The sequence below is a fragment of the Notolepis coatsorum genome, assembly GCF_963971535.1.
Source record: "Notolepis coatsorum genome assembly, chromosome: 8".
In the NCBI taxonomy this organism is placed as follows: domain Eukaryota; kingdom Metazoa; phylum Chordata; class Actinopteri; order Aulopiformes; family Paralepididae; genus Notolepis; species Notolepis coatsorum.
The window spans coordinates 63,642,225-63,658,322 of record NC_140172.1 but is presented as its reverse complement, the minus strand read 5'-3'; the positions used below and the strand labels follow the sequence as shown (position 1 = coordinate 63,658,322).

At 41.6% G+C, this 16,098-nt stretch overlaps 1 protein-coding gene across 2 annotated transcripts in view; it reads right to left on the bottom strand.

Annotated features, from left to right (window-relative positions):
- LOC311232812 (uncharacterized protein) overlaps positions 1-9,976 on the bottom strand; it is a 30,868-nt gene extending 20,892 nt beyond the window's left edge. For both annotated transcript variants that reach the window (XR_014619978.1, XM_084319622.1), the window contains exon 1: positions 9,850-9,976. The gene's annotated coding sequence lies outside the window, so the exon portion shown is untranslated. The remainder of the gene's footprint in view (positions 1-9,849) is intronic.
- Between the last annotated feature and the right edge of the window lie 6,122 nt (positions 9,977-16,098).

Sequence of the window (16,098 nt, the reverse complement as noted above, 5' to 3'; positions counted from 1 at the left end):
ACTATCGATTTATATGGAATTTGTTAAACTTATCCGTTGTCTTACTTATTATTATACTTATTGAATCTCAAACAAGCCTCTTGTTAAATGAGACGGTCTGGTCTATGGAGGAGACTGGGGCTGACGCATCCAGATTGGGGAATCCCCCGCAATCGATTATTGACACTTCCGCTAAATATATTAATCTAGCTACTAACTGGGGAGACTGATCAATTACGGATAAAGGAATATAGTGGAACGATCGATTATGATAGTTAACCTTGTTAGATGAGGCTGCACTGGAAATGGAAACCTTGAGAACTGCCTGCGGATTAAAGTGACGTCCATATCACCAGATATCCAGCGAATAGTGACCGACGGGAGATGCCACTTTTCACACTAAGTGAATACTAAGCCTGTTATTGCCAAATTGTTTAAAGTTTAATTGCCTTGTTTTTGCAATGTTTTTAATTGCATTACTGTTTAATGCCAAATAGTATTTTTCATTTAGTTAACGAATGTCTCATAATTCAAATACCTATAGCGCGTCATTTCAGGAGCTTCTTCAAGCACTGTTTTTGTTTAAAGTTTAATTGCATTGTTTTTGCATTGTTTTTAATTGCATTACTGTTCACATGCATGTGTGGTGCCGTCAGTCATGAGTAAAGATAAAGCTTGAATGACTTACTGAACTGGTGTTTTTATTTCATGGATGTGTTTCCCATTTCAGCACCACGCGCTGTCCACCTCACTTTGAGCAAGCCTATATGGTACATTGCACCTCACTGCCTATACCGGTTATTCACTCTCAACATGGATAAAACATAAAGTATGTATATAATAAAAATAATATGATGAAAATAAAATAAATATCATATTCTCAAAATAAACTGACGGGCCAGAAATGATTGCTGACGGGCCAATTTCGGCCCGCGGGCCGCCTATTGCCAACCCCTGCGCTAGACGCTCGCAAAGTGCCGTGACTTTGTGCATTCCGCCCACAGGCAGGTCGGGCCGCGTCTATGCCTTCTACAACGCTGTTCGGTTTCCGGGTTCCTCTGATTGGCCACTAAGCCCACGTGACCCTACGCTAGCACGCCCCCCTTATGGCTGAGAGTAGTGGCAGGCAGATGCTACTACTAGCCGAGTGATGAATGAAAATGTATCTGTTTCACCTAACAACACTATTGCTCTGTGATCATAGCCATCCATCTCTAAAGCTAACCACTATTTGTAAAAGCCACAACCACGTTACCATATGTTATAATGTAAATCATTGTGTCGTTGTACATATTGTGTATACACCGTTAGAAGCTAACATAGCTTAGCTTGGTAGCTATTGTTGTGCTAACGCCATACGCAGACACCCAGCTTGTTAGCCAGCATGAATGCCCGATGTAGAAAGCATAGACGCAGGTCGCTTGTTGGCCGGCATGAGTGCCCGATTTGGGGTGGTTCTCTCCTCTTTGTGCCTTTGTCCTCGCGGGTGTTCTGCCGGAGGAGCTTGTGGACGCGACAATAGTGGTGGTTGTAGGGTGTTTGAGCTTGTAGCGTTAGTTAGCTCATATTGATTGATTGATTGAAAAGTTTATTAACAGATTGCAGAATGGGTACAGTACAGTACAGCTCAATACATACAATTGTTAAGGGGATGCAGACCAGAGAAAGACTTTCGACTTGTTTACATCAGGGTCCCCCATTTTCAATTCATCATAACATATATGACATACATGACATACAGATAGACAGTACTGCTACATCTATACATTTATGACATATCAGATTTGCAAATACAGTAGTTTGTGATACAAAAGTGTCCAGAAAAGGAGTGTATATACATTTGGCATAGAAACTGTACATTGGAGGAGGTTGGTTGGGTGGGGTGGGGTTGGGTGGGTTGGGTGAGGGCTGTACATTGGAGGTGGGGGGGGGGGGGGGGGGTTGGGAAGGGGACACACACACATTTTACACTGTACATTGGAATATTGACAAAGCCTTACTTGGTCATTTACTGTACAACTAGGTTAGGACATTTGTAGGGGCCAGTTTCGAATTGCAGTCTCACGTAGGTGTTTTTTGAGAGTGTTTTTGAAGGTGGGTAGTGATTCACATTCCTTTACAGCTTTAGGCAGGGCGTTCCACATTGATGTGGCATAATTGCGAAACGTGTTTAGTCCCTTGTTTGATCCGAATCTGGGTTTTACATGATTTGTGGAGCTCCCTCTGGTGTTGTGATCGTGGTATTCACTGACCTTTGGGAAGTATTTTGACATGTACATGGGTACCTTGGTCGCGTAGTGTATCTTGTAGACCAGGCCCATTGCAAGTTGCTGTACTCTGTCGTCTCTGTCGTCTCATAGCTATCGTTAGCTTCTAACGGTGTATACACAATATGTACAACGACACAATGATCAAACACCTTATAACTACTACTATTGTCATGTCCATAAGTTCCATGGCAGAATACTTGTGAGGACAAGGGTATACAAAATCGGGCATTCATGCTGGCTAACAAGCTGGGTGTCGGCGTATGGCGTTAGCACAACAATAGCTACCAAGCTAAGCTACGTTAGCTTCTAACGGTGTATACACAATATGTACAACGACACAATGATTTACATTATTACATATGGTAACGTGGTTGTGGCTTTTACAAATAGTGGTTAGCTTTAGAGATGGATGGCTATGATCACGGAGCAATAGTGTTGTTAGGTGAAACAGATACATTTTCATTCATCACTCGGCTAGTAGTAGCAAGGCTCTCTGCCTGCCACTACTCTCAGCCATAAGGGGGGCGTGCTAGCGTAGGGTCACGTGGGCTTAGTGGCCAATCAGAGGAACCCGGAAACCGAACAGCGTTGTAGAAGGCATAGACGCGGTCGGGCCGAATACGGGCCGTTGCATGTTGCTCTCCTAGCACTGAATGCTGCATCGACGCTAGAGAGGGCGCTGTTGGGCACATGCAGAGTGGGGCCATTCAGTCAATTCTTGTTGGAGGGATGAAATCTCAATGGATTCTTGAAGGTGAGGACTTCCCCTTTCATTTATATAAAACGCTCATGTCATTTGAAGAAATGTTCAGAGCGCCCGGTCTTGAAAAAATATTGTACCCAGGAATATAGCTGCAGCGTGCATTTTGAAACTCTGATGTAAGTAGTGTTTTTAATAAATTATAGGCAGTTGTTGGACATATTATAGCATTCGTTCAGTTTCCGACTTTTGAGTTTATAGTGTTTGTGAGATGTTTTTGTTGAGATTTTGGTAATGTTTCTAAAGCAGCGAGGCGAGTGGAAAAATAGCCAGGAAAAGGGCTCATGTATGTCACGCATCCTAGTCCCCTGCACGCCCACGCTCGTACCCGAGGGATCATAGACATATGCAATGTTTTCAAATAGCCACATTGCTGTTATTAGTTTATTCATTACTGGGTCATATTCTATATATAATAATATATTTAATTTGATCAGCCCAGAACGGACGATGAGTGTGACCGGGTCGGTGCGGCCCACATGCCCAGAGATGATAGGCTTGTAGAGAGGCAGAGAGTCATGGTGGAAGACAAGGCTCGAGGAAGAGAACGGGGTAAGTTTGAATAAAAATGTTAACACACACATTAAAGGGGGACTATCTTATGAATTGCCTTTTCCAGTGTTTAGCATTGTTTTCTAGCAATGTGGGGTTGTACCAACACCATCTATGTCTCAAATTCTCATTTTGGTGCCTTCCTCCAGTTCACATGAGACTAGATCCTCCCCCACTGAACCGAGTCATTCTGAATTTTGGTCCACTGTGATGGAAGCAGAATTATTTGCATAATGATATGCGTACCTCCGCCCCTTCTGTGGTTTAGTTCCACCACTCACAATCAACAATTCGTTCAACAACGGAGCGAGTGGGAATAATGCGGAAGCGGTTTCCCTGTCACTGACACTTCCTCAAAAGAGAGAAAAAGAGAGAGAGAGAGAGAGAGGGAGAGACAGATAGAGAGAGGGAGAAAGAGGCTCTCACGGTGCGACTTGTCTCTGAGCGGTCTCTCCCTCTGCATTTACACACAGTCGCGAGTCGAGTCGCTCACACACGCGCACTCGCACACACGGGCTCTCGGAGCGATCTCTCCTCTCTCTCCCTCCCTCTCTATCTCTCTCTCCCTCTCTCTATCTGTCTCTCCCTCTCCCTCTCGCCCTCTCTATCTCTCTCTCCCTCTCTCTCCCTCTCTCTCTCGCTCGCTCGTTCTCTCTCTCGCTCTCTCTCGTATCAGCACTCACGTCAACCTGTTATCAAATATCATAGAGAACTTAGAGTTCATGGTGTAGATCAAAAATGTATGCTACTTTTCTACCAATCTGTATTAGAGAGTCTCAATAGATACGGTATTACAGCTTGGTTTGGTAACCTGTCTGTACAATTAAAGTCCAAACTGGTCCGTCTGATGCAGACTGCATGGAAGATCATAGGGGTGAAAGGTCACCCATCCCTGCAGTCTATTTTTGAACAGGCTACTCTAAGGCAAGCCAATAGAATAGTCTCGGATCCTTCCCATGTCTTACATGCAGAGTATGAGCTACTGCCCTCTGGAAGGAGGTTTAGAGTTCCACGCTCTAGACTAAATAGGTTTAAAAACTCCTTTATTCCGATCTCCGTTAAACTTTTAAATAGTGCCAGATAAAGGGCAACTATCGAATAACTGATATTTGGTTGTTATATTATCAATATTCGATAACCGATATTTGGGTTTTTTGGGTATACTATTATGTTATATATATTTGGGTATACTATTCTAATGTGGTGTTGCCAGACATCCTGCTGTGCAGGTATTTTACTGTCATCTTTTATATTGTGTATCTCCTCTGTTTGGAGTCAGTTGTGTTGTGTCATGTCTGTATGCAGGGTGCGAACCATGGGGGAGCTAGATGAGACATCAGCTCCCCTGAAAACATGATTTGTGAATCTTTGGGGGGTCTCTAAAATACTGACAATAAATGCTATTTTTGCCATGCATTTCTCATTTTCTGTAATTTTCTGTATCGTCATCATCGTGTATAATGCGTAAAATTAGGCTATTTTGATGTATGATTCATGATTTGCGCACTAATTCACCGTAATAGACAATAGCATAAATCTATGGGGTTGCGGCACTGCAGATATACCCTACTCGTAATAGATGGCAACATGCATGCTATTCTTGCGTTTACCATTCGGAGCGTGGCGGCGCTGCAGCCTGCAGGCACAATTTCGAATCAAATTTTACCCGTCGTTTTAAAAGAAAAAAAATACAGGTATTCAGGATAATGTCGAAAGTTAAACAAAATATCAAAGAAGTAAGCCTTGTACTGACCAGGGTGCCACTGCTGACTGGTGTGATAATGTTGCATTTGCATATAATAATGTTAGACTCTATGTGTTTGGTCGTGGACTTGTTGTTCGGTATTGGTTCATCCGTGTGTTTATGTGTAAATAGGACTGTTGTGTGTGAATTTTAGTGTTGGATCAGAGGGGTTAATCTGAGAATGTGTATTTCAATATGTGCGTCTTCATCATGCATGCAGACACCTGCGTGGTGTGGACTATGTGTGGTTCTGTAACGTTACTCATACCTATTGCCTATGTCAGCAAGCGTCACAGTAAAGTCCTCCCTGTGAGGCATGCGCAGCGCTGCTGACCCCCCCCCCCCCCCCCCCCCAAAATATAATGAGCTCCCCTGAAGACCATGGTATGGTTTGCACAATGTCTGTATGTATGTGTCTGTGGCTGTAGTGGGTGTAAGCCCAAGACAAATTTCCCAGCTGATGGGACAATAAAGTGACTCTTGACTCTTGACTCTTGACTCTTGATAGCGCATGCTCCCACGCGTATTCGGATCCAGACCCGGCGCCATGGGCGGGCATTGGGGGGCCTGGCCCGCCCACTGAGTCAGCTGTGCCCACCCATTTTTCTTTTTTTCTTTTTTTTCTTTTTTTTTTGGTCAATCAAAGTCGACTATCCAAATGCTTAGTCGGGGACAGCCCTAGTGGGCACTGATGTCAACAACAACACTACTGAAGCTAGCACGGCACTCTGTGAGAATTCGTTTTCTACCCTCAAGAACATCTTTACAGAACATCGCCTTAGTATGCTTCATCGACGCAAGGCCAATTTAATTCAGTTGGCATTTGAGAAGGACTTAACAAAAAAGTTCAGGAATGAGTGGAGGGGCAGTGTTTTAAGAAGATTTCACTCTGTCCCCAAACGCCGCTTGCCACTCTACTAATGATGGTGAGTAGCCTGTGGAGGAATTTTGTTTGCTTTTTTATGCACCTTATTTTTGTCAGTTCAGTTCAGTTTGTCAGTGAATTCAGAAGTGTTGAATAAATGGAGACTTTTCAAAGATATAGAATAGAATAGAATAGAATAGAAATGTATTATCCTGAGGGAAATTTGACACTGCAAATCACTCAACATTAAACATTTAGACAGAACAAGTCACGAATAAGAATAACAAAACAAATGGCCTAAGAATAGAATCAAATGAAATAGAATAAAAATAGAATAAAAGATACAGTAAATAAATACAGTAAAAATATACTGAAGTCTACAGTAGGTGTAATATTGCACAGTGCTGTTTAAAAAGTAAGAGTCCAGGAAGATGGTAACTGTCACTCTGTGCTCAGTGATGCAGTGAGGCACAGTGATGCATTGTATAGTCTGATGGCTATCGGAATGAAGGACTTCCTGTGCCGTTCAGTGCTGCATTTAGGTAGTGTGAGCCTATAACAATACATGCTCCTCCTGTCAGCCAAGTCTGTGTATAGTGGGTGGGAGGGGTTTACCCTGATGTCCTGGAGCTTAGCAAGGTTCCTCCTCTCCGCCACCCTCGCTAGGGCGTCCAGCTACACCCTAACCACGCTACTGGCCTTCCTGACCATCTTATCCAGCCTGTCTGTGTCCCCTGCTCTCAGTCTGCTGCCCCAGCAGGTCTGTTATATATATCCGTTCAGTCTGTTTTTGTATAAGTGAATGTTCTTAAGATAGAGAAATTAGATTTTTCAATTGCCTCTCTGCTGTTTAGTTCAGCACCATGGGCAGCGCCAAGCAAGCCACAGCGCCGTTGTCCCAGCTGAAACGTATAAAAGGGAACCTGTGTTGAAAAACCATTGTGCCCCCCCGAGAACATTTTATGCCCCCCCACTAATTTGTTTCTGCAGCCTGGTCTGTTCCGATCCGTGCAATAATATTCACAGGGGTATATATTGTCATTTGAAACAAGTTACCAATGCATTGTCCCATAGGATTATGCCCCCCACGGCGAAATTAATTAGTCCCTCTCTATCTCTCTATCTCTCTCTCCCCCAAAAGGTATCTGCCAGTGCATTGCAGTGCAGTGGGTGACTGTCACTCAAAGCGCATTGCGAGTATGGGAGGAGCCCAGCCAAAAACAGCTTGGAATCTTTAAGGGCAGAAACTGCTGCTCTACAGTACTTAATTAGAAATACAAAACAATGCATTTTTTTGAAAAAATACTTACAGATGTGTTCCATAGACTCACAGGAATTGTGTAAAATCTCCCAAATAGTGAAAGAAATAGTAAGATAGTTCCCCTTTTTTTAATTATTATTATCTTTTTAGCATTTTTACAGCTGTTTCCTGGCCACGCAGGACCGATAGAACGGGAGGAGATGTAGGGAAGACATGCGGCAAATGGTCACCGGGTGTAGGAAGCGAACCCGAAACAACCGCTTCGCGACTCAGCGCGCTATATGGTATGCTACTGGAGCGCCCCAGGATAGTTCCCCTTTAAATTATTATATAAATAATGTATAATTATTGTAAAAAGAATCCGGCTCAAAATTATAATAAATTTTTTTCCTGATATTTAGTTTCATTCATTCATTCATAACTTTTGAACAATAGATGCTATTTCTAATCTGTTATATATTGCCCACAAGATTGTCTACATTCCATACACTATAATTTTTCTAAGAAATTCATTTTATCTTCAAGTTCAAGTTCAACAAGTTCAAGTTCAACTACATATGAAGAATAATAACAATAATAATGATGATAATCATACACATATTTTATATCATTGGAAAGCCCTATAGTTGTTATCTTAAAAATAGTATCAAATATGAGGTACTTTGAAATACCCAGTAACTAATAATCTATCACAAACCGATGAAGTTCAAGTTCAGGAATTGTCTAACTGGGCCTGGGTAGGAGCAGGAGGTTTTAACAGGTGCTATTTAATGTTCCAGGTTAATCACCTCAGAATGGAAGCGGATATGGACCAGTTAGCCTAGCTGTTGGCCAAAAACAACTCTCCCAGAGTTTTAAGCTAAGCTACTGTAGCTGGTCTGTATCCGCTTCCATTTATTTGTGCTATGCTAGGCTAGCTTGCAGCCGGATAGCTTTCTACTGAATGCACAGAGAGGAAACTGGTATCTATATTCTTGTCTGACTCTGGAGAAGACAGTAAGTGCATTTATCATAATGTTGGCATGTTCCTTTAAATAATTTGGTTCCAAAATGATATATTCATCATCTGGGGAAGAAAGGGAAAATGTATATTCTAATCTTTCAAAATGATTGCTGGCATTCATGTAAAATTCACAACTGAACATAATTGAAGACAGTAGGTTTTTTTCTTCTTCTTTTTCTTTTTTTACAGTATAGCTTTCTAGAATGAAACCCATCCCTAAGGGCTTCAGTCAGACGTCAGTGGTCTCTTACTGTTTGGCCTCAGGTGCCTGTGGGTCAGCAACTGCTGTAGGCGAAACAACAGGGCTGTCAACTGTTGTGGGACTAAGAACCAGTTTCCTAAACTAGGCTAGTTTGCAGCCGGATAGCTTTCTACTGAACACAGAGGGGAAATTGGGTAGCACCTTTTCCAACTGCTACAGCTGCCATAGAAGGCCTAGGTGCCCCACAATTATAATCCGTGAGTTATGGTACACCTGGATTATGGTAAACCGGGATTATGGCACACCTGGATTATGGTACACCTGGATTATGGTACACCTGGATTATGGTAAACCTGTATTATGGCACACTTGGATTATGGTACACCTGGATTATGGTACACCTGGATTATGGTACACCTGAGTTTATTAGCATTTGAATTTATACTAGACAGTTCAGAGTTTTGGGGATATGTGAGATTATGGGCATAATACATCCTTCAAACCTCCACTATGTAGTTTTGAAATGAAAAAAATTACCTAGAGAATAATTCAATTACAAACACTTCAAATCCGTTTAGAATCTCAACACAAATCTAAGAAATGCCATTTAAATTGTTTAGTGGGTGGGACACCACAAACAAACATGTCTTAGCTTCATACAGTGTTCCGGGGATCCAGTTTCCTTTTTACATATCTGTAGATACTATATCTATATCTGTACATTATCCCTTACCTACTCTTACTAGTTACACTGCTGGCCAGTATGACTTACAGACAGTACTACCATAGTGTCTTTATACCTGTATCACTGTACAGTACATTAATATTACAACTCTCTACATACATCTGATTAGCACTGAATCTATATATTTTATACCAAGTTTAATCACCTGTACATTGTATATTACTATTGCACTTTACTGTTACATTTGCAGGATGCCAAACTTGTTTTCGTTGTACTGTACTTGTATTGTATAATGACAAAACATTTGAATGTAATCACTTTATTAATTAAATTCAATCAATTCTAATTGACTAATTATTTAAGTTTCAGAGGTTCAAATTGCTATCCCAGAACTACATTTCAGCTTTAAATCATAGTCAAGTGTTTCTCACCTCGCCTGCTCCTTTACACGACTCCCATCTCTCATTACCCTACATCTACATGTATGTTTGTGTCCAAATAAAAAGGTTAGTATTGAGCAGCACTCACCTGTATTGAGTCACCTGTATTGATTCAGCTGTATTGAGTCACCTGTATTGATCCAGCTGCGATGATGTTGTCTCCTTCCTGTGTATCTGCAGCTCCTTCTCAAGGTATCTTCCTCACATTAGGTGCCTCTCACTCTGAGAAAACTACAAGACCACAAGACAGCAATACTTCAATAACACTAAAGCCCCGCCCACAAAGCTGTGAGCTTCCTTCCTGAATGGGAGTCTCATCCCTGGATGCTGGTATGCAGGCAGGTGGTACAGTATGTAGGAGTTGGGGGTCTTGTTTGTTTGTTTATTTATTTTACACATAATTAAAAGATGCATTATATAATGCAGAGGAATGTGAAGGAGAATTGCCTAAAAAGTCTTCAGGAGCTTGAAAAGCGGTGTTCTCTAGTCAGTACATTACAGGAAATAGTTTCAGCAATGTGGAATATACAGTTAGTATGTATCTATCAATAAGTAAAACATTTATTAAAATAAAATAAAGACATAGTTTATGTAACACTAAAATCTACGTATTTCATAGTTATAAGACACACACACAAACCCTATCACTAACAGTCTAAGTATACACACGATAGATTTGCTGATTTCTTTTTAAGAGTGGAAATTCACATTCAAAACAACATACTTTAATTAAGTTTATATTTTGGAATTTAGCTGAACGCTTTTATCCAAAGCAACTTACAAGTTGTGTACAACAAGTCACCAGGAAGGGTACAACTCTGGCAGCTAAGGGTAAGTGATATTGTTCGTCAACAGTGTTGAACTTGAATGCTATACATTCTTGAGTGCATAGTAGTATAGACATATTACAGTAGAAGGTTAGTATATATATTTTTTTATGTTTTAATTACAATTACTTTTTAATTAGACCAACCACTGGAAAAATCTAATAAAGCCATTCCACAAGATTTTAGATGATTATCAATCACTTAATGTTTTAAATGACTTTTGAATTTTGCCATCAAATTTTGTACAGAATAAATATAAATTCTGCAGTATCTTTACAATTCTCACGTCAAAGCATGGTCATTCCTGTGGAACAGAATGTTCCCTCTGGGAGGAGGGACAGGAATCAAGAGAGACCTGATCTAAAGGTATGTCTGAGACCTACTGTACTCATAGTACTAACATGCTTTGAGCTATTTACGAGATGAAGTCAGTGTCATGTGCACTGAACTTCAGATAAGAATCTGCAGTGTCAACACAGAACCAGCTCTCAATAGGAGATCCAAAACGGCAAAGTAAACAGCATGATTACTAATATACACTTTCCCTGCGGAGCTGAATTATGTAACTCAGAAACGACATCGGATTACAATGTGTGACGACGGCAACAGGGGGAATACTGTCTCAGGAACCTTGAATATTGCTTTTACTACCATAGTGTTTTTATACCTGTATCACTGTACATAATAATGCTACTGTCAGGTTTTAAACTGTGGATACCAAACAAAGAAAGTAAAGACGACTTTTAAACTGTTTAACAGTAATCCAGAATAATTCTATTGCACTGTAAAAAACTGTGATTTTATATGTCTGCACTTTATGTGCTCATTTTATGTATATTATATACTATTTGATTGCACTGCACTATTGCACTATTTTACTCTGTCTATTCTATCTTATTCTTTGTATTATTGTCTATTTTTAAAACGGAATCAAACAATAAACAAGGTGGCCTATTGGGATGTTATTCATCTGTGAATGTGGAACGCCCTACCCACAGCCGTAAAGGAATGTAAATCACTACCCACTTTCAAAACCACTTTCAAAGAGCACCTACGGGAGACTGCAATCCGAAACTGGCCCCTGTAAATGTCCTAACCCAACCCCCTCCAATGTACAGTAAATGTCCTAACCCAATAATACACGAGACCCTCTTCTTGGGTCCAAGTAAGGTTTTGTCGATAATCCAATGTACAGTTACCCCCCCCCCCACCCACCCGACCACCTCCAATGTACAGTCCCCCCCCCTCCACCCCACCTACCCAACCTCCTCCAATGTACAGTTTCTTCGTCAAATGTATATACTCTCTTTTTTAGAATATTTTTGTATCACAAACAATACTGTATTTGTAAATCTGGTATGTCATAAATGTATAGATGTAGCAGTATTGTCTATCTGTATGTCATGTATGTCATATATGTTATGATGAATTGAAAATGGGGGACCCTGATGTAAACAAGACGAAAGTCTTTCTCTGGTCTGCATCCCCTTAACAATTGTGTGTATTGAGCTGTACTGTATTGTACCCATTCTGCAATCTGTTAATAACATTTTCAATCAATCAATCATCATAATGTGAAAAACTGTGATTTTATATGTCTGACCTTTATGTGCTCATTTTATGCCTGTCTTTTTCTGTTGTAAAGCACTTTGAACTTTTTGTATGAAAGGTGCTATACAAATAAAGTTTATTATTATTATTATTATTATTATTATTATTATTATTATTACAATACTGTACATACATCTCGCAGCGGACTAAGCGTCTGCCTACCACCGCAGAGACACTGGTATCGAATCCAGCTGTAAGCAGTGCCTCCGGCTTGGCCGGTCGTCATACTGACACAATTGGCAGTGTCAGCGGGAGGGAAGCCAATGGGTGGTATTCTGGTCGTTGTAAACAGCGACTCCTACAGGTCGGTCAGGGTGCCTGCACAGCGAGGAAGGGATCTGGGTGAGGTAGTGTGCCCTCCCACGCGTTACACTCACCCAATGAGAGTCCTCGCTGCCAGGTGAAAAGAGGCTGCTGGCTGTCTCCTATGTATCGGAGGAAGCATGTGATAGACTTCAGGGCTCCCTAGACCGGCAAGTAGGGGGCAAATGCGCACAACGACCAGGAAGGGGAGGGGGGAATTGGCATATTGACTAAATTGGGATGGGAGGAAAATACAAGAAAAAAAAATAGGAGGAGAAAAAGTGGATAAAACAAAAATACTGTACATACATCTATCATTTATATATTTTATATCCAGTTTAATTACCTGTACATTGTATATTACTATTGCACTTTACTGTTACATTTGCACTGGTTGGATGCCAATTACACTGAGGAGAGACAGACTACAGTGATGAGAGAGACTACACTGATGAGAGAGAGACTACACTGAGGAGAGAGACTACACTGAGGAGAGAGAGACTACAGTGAGGAGAGAGACTACACTGATGAGAGAGAGACTACACTGAGGAGAGAGAGACTACACTGATGAGAGAGAGACTACACTGAGGAGAGACTACAGTGATGAGAGAGACTACACTGAGGAGAGACTACACTGAGGAGAGACTACACTGAGGAGAGAGACTACACTGAGGAGAGACAGACTACACTGAGAGAAAATGGTGGTTTTTTCAATGTATATTTGGTTATAAACTGATATAAAGAGACGCTTTAAGAGGGTAATATCATTATCATCACGGGATGATATTGACGGCGGTGGAACCAGTGGTTTCACAGGCACAGGCCGCGTCAGCGAGAGTGTTTGTTTTGAATTCCTTGTAAGAACAAAGATAACGGAGCGGTACAGAGCGAGGGAGAAGGGTGACCTCTTTAATGCAACAGTGAATGAAACGCTTTGAAATATGTGTAAAGGTTAAACGCGGTTGTCATGACAGCGCGTCGCCTGACAACCAGAAGAGGGGCGGGGCTATCGTTTCTATGACGAAGATCCTATAAAGCTGACAGTGGTTCCGGGTAGGGCAGACTAAAATCTGGGAGACCAAAGAAACGAATCCCACAGGAGGGAAGAGACCAAGATACTCTCTCCTCTCATCACAGAGAGGAGGGGGGGGGGGAGAATGCCACATCATCATTAGCTTCGGCTAACGCGAGGAGGGTTAGGCTAAAGACCAGGCCTGAACACTATTGGACTGAATAACAAAAGGACGATAGACGAACACACCGAAAGATCATTAGAATAGACTTTTCAAGGACAATAACATCTGTTAACATCTGAGCTGAGGTTTCTGTTTATCAAATAAACCACGCTTTTCCTTGTAAGGTATTTCACGGTGTCGAAGTGTCGGATTCTTACGGAGGTGGAGAATTATTATGGTTTGCGGATAGTACTAACGGGGAGAGATAAGGATCTTATCCGCCAGTATAGGAGACGTCAGGACCATTAAAATGACACAACGCAGAGGAATTGGATGGAGAGCCAAACAGACGAAGGCGTGATACTGGCCAGTTTGATCAGGATCTACCAACACTGAGGAGAGAGATACTACATTGAGGAGAGAGAGACTACACTGAGGAGAGAGAGATTACACTGAGGAGAGAGAGACTACACTGAGGAGAGAGAGACTACACTGAGGAGAGAGACTACACTGAGGAGAGAGATTACACTGAGAAGAGACAGACTACACTGAGGAGAGAGAGACTACACTGAGAGAGAGACTACACTGAGGAGAGAGACTACACTGAGGAGAGAGAGACTACACTGAGGAGAGAGAGACTACACTGAGGAGAGAGACTACACTGAGGAGAGAGACGACACTGAGGAGAGAGATTACACTGAGGAGAGAGAGACTACACTGAGGAGAGAGAGACTACACTGAGAGAGAGACTACACTGAGGAGAGAGAGACTACACTGAGGAGAGAGAGACTACACTGAGGAGAGAGATTACACTGAGGAGAGAGATTACACTGAGGAGAGAGAGACTACACCGAGGAGAGAGACTACACTGAGGAGAGAGATTACACTGAGGAGAGAGACTACACTGAGGAGAGAGAGACTACACTGAGAGAGAGACTACACTGAGGAGAGAGACTACACTGAGGAGAGAGACTACACTAAGGAGAGAGAGACTACACTGAGGAGAGAGAAACTACACTGAGGAGAGAGAGACTACACTGAGGAGAGAGAGACTACACTGAGGAGAGAGATTACACTGAGGAGAGAGAGACTACACTGAGGAGAGAGAGACTACACTGAGGAGAGAGACTACACTGAGGAGAGAGATTACACTGAGGAGAGAGACTACACTGAGGAGAGAGACTACACTGAGGCTGCGGTTACATTATAGCCAAAACTATTTCGTTTCATTTAGCTTTTCAGAACGCTGTGTATTGGCAGGCAAGTTAGACGTTGTTTTGTCTCGTGAGCACAGAGTGATGTATATACATGTAGTACAATGCCAAAGCAGTAGGTGGCGATGTAGTTCAAACATGAAGGCCATTTTCAACCAATCAGAAAGGTTGAACGCGTCACTCCATGTCCTGCTCAAAATCAGAAGCCCACCATCTTTGAATACCTCGCGTGAGCCATTTAGCAACATAGCATTTATTTTTCAGCAAGAAACAAAGTGCAATAAAAGTGCAATAAACAAAAAAGGATACATTCACTGTGTGTTCTGCCTCATTTGTTGATGAAACAAAACCAACATCAACACAATTTACCACCAAGAGCGGAGAGTTTAGTCTCACAAAAAGATCTCTGATGTTGTTAGCTACATGCTAATGTGAATGGCATTTTCCATTTATATAGTTAGCATTGAGGCTATCATACATTAACGTAGTAACATTAATGCTAGTAGAATAAATGGATGAAAACGTTATTTAACAGATTGCAGAATGGATACAATACAATACGGCTCAATACAAACAATTGTTAAGGGGATGCAGACTGTTGTAGTGACGGTGTCTGGGAGGATGGAGTCAAATGGTTATCCATCTGCTCCGTTATAAAGCACATGAATAAGCAATCTGAGGAGGACGCAGCTGATATCCTGTATAGCCTCCCCATATGGCCGGTTGGTGTCGGGAGACAGCAAATTATATTAATTATAGCGCGATATTGCAAGTGACTGCCAGAAATAGTTCTGATGTTTGGACTAATGGACGGAGTCGAGGTCCAGCCAGGGGAGAATTTGGCGTCGCAGGGGTGTAAAGTACTTGAGTAATTGTACTTCGTTACAATACTTAAGTACTGTTTTGGGGGATTTGTACTTTACTCAAGTATTATTAGGTTTGTATACTTTGTACTTTTACTCCATTACATTTCAGAGAAAAAAAACATACTTTTTACTCCTTACATTTAAAATGCAGACCTACAAAGTACAAAGTACAAATCTCACAGGTCCAACCATTTTAATTAATATATTTTAATTGTTTATCTGGTCGAACTAACATTAACGTTATTAATCCTGCGACCGCAGGTAAATCGCCAATCAAATCCCCATCAATGGAAAATGAACCCGCCCATACCCATGCTGATTGGTCCTTGTGCAAGACTAGA